The following is a 6876-nucleotide window of genomic DNA, read 5'->3' on the forward strand; positions in this document are numbered from 1 at the left end:
TGATAAACTTTAACAAATGTTTTAAGAGCCTGCAAATTTTCACATTCAAATGATATTCCTAGAAGTCGAAGCAAAAAAAATCAGCACTCCAAAATGCTTTTGAAAATGACATTTGGAGCACCGATTTTGTTTTTGTTGCCACCACTTCCACAAATGCGACTTCATGATGAAATTTTGCAAGCACTAAAATTTGACAATGTTTAGCACAAAAAAGATTTAATTTTTTCTCCAAATTTTTACGAATTTACTATTCATGCAGGCTCATTTGAGCTTGAGCTAAGAATAGCAGCGTCCCATCCTGATGCGGATTTTGGATAATTAATTTGATTAGGTGCGTTATCTTATTTGGTTTATTATTACTTAATAGTATAAAACATTTATTGAAAGGTCGGTTATGATAAGTTAGTTTTGCTTTCATTATTTTAGCCGACTTAATATGAAATTCAATGTGTTTGACGTTCACGCCATAGGGCAAATGTCCAACCCACCATTCTTCATGCTTTTGTCTTTGTCTTTGTCTTGCTCGTAGCTCCTCCCTCTCGTTAGCGCCGGTAGCCTCCTCTGCTCGACGTAGCCCAACCTTCTCTTCGTCTACTCTTGCACCTCGCTACCTTCCCATCTCCAACATCTTGTGTACTCTAGTCCATTTTACTGCCATCAGAGCTCCCAACAGAGAATTTTGTATAATTGACTAGGTTGAGTGTGTTATCCCACTTGGTTTATTATCACCTAATAGTAGAAAAGGTATATTGGAAGGTTAATTATGGTAAGTTTTTTTGCTTTCATCATTTTAGTTGATTCAATACGAAATTCAACGTGTGTGACATTCACGCCATAGGGCAAATGCGCAACCCATCCTCCTCACGCCTTTATCTTCACCTTTCTCCTATCTCCTTCCACTCGTCGACTCTGCCGGCCTCCCCCGCTTGACATCCTCACTACCCACCTTCTCTTCGCCTACGCTTGCAACCTTGCAACCTTCTCTTGAACAACATCTCATGCACTCTAACCCACTCTCCCCGCTATAAGAGCCCCCAACAGAGAATTTTTGATAATTGACTTGATTGGGTATGTTATCTCATTGGTATATTATCACTTAATTGTAAAAAAAGTATTGGAAGGCTAATTATGGTAAGTTATTCTTTCTTTCACTATTTTAGCCGGTTCAATACAAATTTCATGAAAGGTTGTGCGTGATGTGTACGTTGTACGACAAGTGCACACTCGCTAGTCTGCTCGCGCCTTTGTCTTCCTCCTTGATCCTGCTACTCGTCAGCACTGCTGGCCTCCTTCGCTTGGCCTCTTCCCAACCCCACCTTCTCTTCGCCTACTCTAACATCTTGTTGCATTCTCCTCTTCGGCATCTCGTGCAACCTATTCCACTTCCCCACCATAATAGTCCCCAACTCTGGACATGGCACCCTAATCTCTAAAGTAGCCAAGGTGCTCATTACCCATTGGGAACTTGATCGTGCATCTTCATTCCCCACCACTCTTATCTTTTCCCTCTTTCTTTATCCTTTTGGCGCCTCCTCCTCAACTGATATTCTTCTTCCTATGGCACAAGACATATCGAACCCTAAGCCAAAGAATGCAACATGGGTTATGTCATCATGTATTCCGTCCACTGCAATTTACAAATCATGTTTTTGTCTTCCCTAAGAAAATATTTTTGTCTCGAATAGAAACTAAAGAATCCACTAGTAATAAGCCAAATTTGCAATATATTATTTTTGTCGAGAATCTAAGAGATAACCATATATGATGAAAAGAGCCGAGAGATAAATTAGGACAAATGAGGAAGTAAAATCACCAACCACGATGTTTGTGCCTTGTATTTTGAAAGAAGTTTGCAAAATTATTATTTGGCCTATATTTTTAACAAAGAGGCAATGCTTCTTATGGAAACTAAGTTTCAGATTGCTTTGCAACTTTAGAAGCTTAAATTAACCCTCTATAGTCTGCAAGTGTTTGGCAAGTTTTAAACTCAAATTACATCTTATGATAATTCATAGTAAACTGCAACATCAGGGGCACTTTTCGTCGTCCCTCAAGGGATTTCCGATAACACAATGAGGTAGGTTAGTGTTGAGGCTTCAAAATGTTTTGGGTCTATCAATGGTGCGTAGCATTTCAATTCCCGTCGGAAGGCTCATGACAAAAATTGTGTTAACTCGCTAAGCCTAACCCATCATTTATCCTTTCTCTTGGAGGTATTACATCCATTGTTTATCAATAATACCCAATCAATCTACTAGTGCCTTTTCGGCCTGGCATGAACTACTAACGGATGCGACTATCGAATGATCCGTTATCAAGATACTGACTAGAACACCACTTCATGTATGGAGCAAAAACTCTGGTCATGTCCTTTATTGGTTGGTTTAGCAGCGAACTTACATCATTACCTTGTTGAAGGTATTGTCTCCATGTTGTTGTTCTAGTTCATTGTCCGGTCTCGGCAAACAGGATGAAAATCTTTGTCCAGGCCACCTCCATAAGGACAGCGACGATGGTGTAAGAACATTTGTCCCTTCTTTAAAGCGTTGATGCAGAAGAATTTGACTAAGTCGTAGGTGTTTATTTCATATCCTGTAATAATTCAGTCGTGGTTCTATTTGTTTTGTACTCTACATAATATTAATAAGAATGGTTGTGTGCATCACAATGACTTAAAGGCCGGAGGTGTAACATCTTTTTTGGTAGAAAACAAACAATTCATTACTCATTATCCATGGATAAATTAAAGGAGAAAATTCCCTTCCAAAAGATAAGGAAGGGAATATAGTGCTATACATGAAAGCTTTGAAAAAAGCAGCAGATAGAGGATCCCGGTCATTTCTAACCTATGGGCAAAATGCTAACTATAGCATATTTACCTATAAGAATATAATAAATAGTGTAGTTCAAAGTGATTTAGTTTTTTTGTATTTCTTCAACTGCATTCATTCACTTGCTTTTACCGTCAACCAAACTTTTCTAATCACACTTTTTAATGTTTTTTCCTTTCAAATGCATGACGTGTCTCTACTGCATCTCAAATCTCTATTGCTTTTCGAGGCTTTTTTTACATTGGCTTTGCTCTCTTCTATAAAACTATGGTACACTTTTGGCGTACTCTCGAAAAAAACATCTCTAGTGCAGTATTTTACTAGATGAGAAAGTATTGGACGTTTGTTGTGGAATTATGTCATGTATTAACTATAAAAAAATCCTTTTGGAGCTTATTAACTACTACCTCTATAAAAAAGTTATATGACTTTTTAGGTCACCGAAGTAGTGACCTAAAAAGTCTTATAGAAGTTTACATTGGAAGTAGTATATAAGATCTTTATTTCAAAGAGAGATGATGTAAGTTGTCTGCACAATGGTTTCTAACATACATAAATAGTCCGAATATCTCTTTTACTTAAAAACACTTGTAAGGTTCTTGTGTCTGTCCCTTTTTTGGCCTCCCTCCCCACCACACATTCTCCTTTTGGGTTTTGTCAATTTCTTCATACCACTTTTCCTTGAGAACCACCTCAACTAGCCCACATCTTTTTATCGGCTTACCAAATAAAATCATGTTTTTTTGGTATCAATAATAACTACTATTCAAATTTCCATATTTGATACATCATCACATTAACAATAAAATAGCTATTAAATCAAGGCGATTGCATAAAAAACATCTATTGCAACACATAACAATTGTTCAATTAAAGAGAACAACGAGAGAGAAATTAAGTTGCACAACAATTTCCCGATCACGAGCAATACTTGATATAGTCCACTATAGGTAAGTCACCTGAAAAACGATTTGGTGTAAGTTAATTTCGTGTGGGGTCCGATTTTCATCGAACTACTCTCGTATCTTCTTTGTTCTCTAGCCCTCCTTCCACCCGCCTGATCCAACATCGACCAAACCACCTGCTGCCGTCACATGCAGCCATCGGTGCCTTGATGACCCACAAGTATAGGGGATCTATCGTAGTCCTTTCGATAAGTAAGAGTGTCAAACCCAACGAGGAGCAGAAGGAAATGATAAGAGGTTTTCAGTAAGGTATTCTCTGCAAGCACTAAAATTATCGGTAGCAGATAGTTTTGTGATAAGGTAATTTGTAACAGGTAACAAGTAACAAGAGTAAATAAGATGCAGCAAGATGGCCCAATCCTTTTTGTAGCAAAGGACAAGCCTAGACAAACTCTTATATAAAGGAAAACGCTTCCGAGGACACATGCGAATTATCGTCAAGCTAGTTTTCATCACGTTCATATGATTCACGTTCGATACTTTGATAATTTGATATGTGGGTGGATCGGTGCTTGGGTGCTGCCCTTCCTTGAACAAGCATCCCACTTATGATTAACCCCTCTTGCAAGCATCTGCAACTACAAAAGAAGTATTAAGGTAAACCTAACCATAGCATGAAACATATGGATCCAAATCAGCCCCTTACGAAGCAACTCATAAACTAGGGTTTAAACTTCTGTCAGTCTAGCAACCCATCATCTACTTATTACTTCCCAATGCTTCCCCCTAGTCCTAAACAATGGTGAAGTGTCATGTAGTCGATGTTCACATGACACCACTAGAGGAGAGACAACATACATCTCATCAAAACATCGAACGAATACCAAATTCACATGACTACTTATAGCAAGACTTCTCCCATGTCCTCGGGAACAAACTTAACTACTCACAAATCATATTCATGTTCATAATCAGATGGGTATTAATATGCATAAATGATCTGAACATATGATCTTCCACCAAGTAAACCAACTAGCATCAACTACAAGGAGTAATCAACACTACTAGCAACCCACATGTACCAATCTGAGGTTTTGAGACAAAGATCGGATACAAGAGATGAACTAGGTTTGAGATGAGATGGTGCTGGTGAAGATGTTGATGGAGATTGACCCCCTCCCACTGAGTGGATCGATGGTGATGATTTCCCCCTCCCGGAGGGATGTTTCCCCGGCAGAACAGCTCCGCCGAAGCCCTAGATTGGTTCCGCCTCGTGGCGGCGGAGTTTCGTCCCGTAAGCTTGCTTATGATTTTTTCTCGGACGAAAGACTTCATATAGCAGAAGATGGGCACCTGAGGCCTGCCAGGGGGCCCATGAGACAAGGGGCGCGCCCAGGGGGGTAGGGCGCGCCCCACCCTCGTGGCCAGGGTGTGGGCTCCCTCTGGTTAATTCTTTCACTAGTATTTTTATATATTCCAAAATGTGCTCCCGTGAAGTTTCATGACTTCTGGAGTTGCGCAGAATAGGTCTCTAATATTTGCTCCTTTTCTAGCCCAGAATTCCAGCTGCCTGCATTCTCCCTCTTCATGTAAACCTTGTAAAATAAGAGAGAAAAGGCATAAGTATTGTGACATAATGTGTAATAACAGCCCATAATGCAATAAATATTGATATAAAAGCATGATGCAAAATGGACGTATCAACTCCCCCAAGCTTAGACCTCGCTTGTCCTCAAGCAGGAGCCGATATCGAAAAATATGACCACATGTTTAGAGATAGAAGTGTTGATAAAATAAAATACGGACATGAGGGCATCACGATATATATATTGATATATATATATATATATATATATATATATATTGTCATATGGTTTCTCATGCTAAAGTAACAATTCATTCACAATTTCAAGTATGAATTAGAAACTTCATTGAAAACTAACAAACTATAATCTCAGTCATTGAAGCAATTGCAATTTATCATAACATCGGAAAGAGTCAATATAAGAGCTTTTCAGCAAGTCCACATACTCAACTATCATTTAGTCTTTCACAATTGCTAACACTCACGCAATATTTATGGGTATGAAGTTTTAATCGAACACAGAGAAAGATAGAGGCTTATAGTTTTGCCTCCCAACCTTTTACCTCAAGGGTAATGTCAACAATAATAGTTCATGAAAACTCACATCCAATTAGCTATATATATATCAGGATCTTTCCAACACACAGTGCTTGCCAAAGGATAAAATGTAAAAAGGAAAGGTGAAAATCACCATGACTCTTGTATAAAGTATAAGACAAGGATAAAAGATAGGCCCTTCGTAGAGGGGAGCAGAGGTTTCCATGTGCTTTTATGGTTGGATGCACGAAATCTTAATGCAAAAGAACATCACTTTATATTGCCACTTGTGATATGAACCTTTATTATGCATTCCATCACTTTTATTTCTTCCACATCACAAGATCGTATAAAGCTTATTTTCTCCACACTAATGAATCATACATATTTAGAGAGCAATTTTTATTGCTTGCAACAATGACAACTTACTTGAAGGATCTTACTCAATCCATAGGTAGATATGGTGGACTCTCATGGCAAAACTGGGTTTAAGGATGTTTGGAAGCACAAATAGTATCTCTACTTGGTGCAAAGAATTTGGCTAGCATGAGAGGGAAAGGCAAGCTCAACATGTTGGATGATCCATGACAATATAATTTATTTTAGATGTAAGAAAACATAACCCATTACGTTCTCTTCCTTGTCCAACATCAACTTCTTAGCATGTCATATTTTAATGAGTGCTCACAGTCATAAAAGATGTCCAAGATAGTATATTTATATGTGAAAACCTCTCTTTCTTTATTACTTCCTATTAATTGCAACGATGACCAAAATTATGTTTGTCAACTCTCAACAACTTTTATTCATCATACTCTTTATATGTGAAGTCATTACTCTCCATAAGATCCATATGATCTCTTTATTTCTTTTTATTCTTTCTCTTCTCTTTTATTTTTATTCCCTCTAGATCATGGAAAGATAATCAGGCCCTTGACTCATAACTAATCTTTATTATATATAGCTCACGGACTCGATTACATAGAAGGATCATAAAGCAAAACTCAAAACGAGATCA

The sequence above is a fragment of the Triticum dicoccoides genome, chromosome 7A (assembly GCF_002162155.2).
Source record: "Triticum dicoccoides isolate Atlit2015 ecotype Zavitan chromosome 7A, WEW_v2.0, whole genome shotgun sequence".
Lineage (NCBI taxonomy): Eukaryota > Viridiplantae > Streptophyta > Magnoliopsida > Poales > Poaceae > Triticum > Triticum dicoccoides.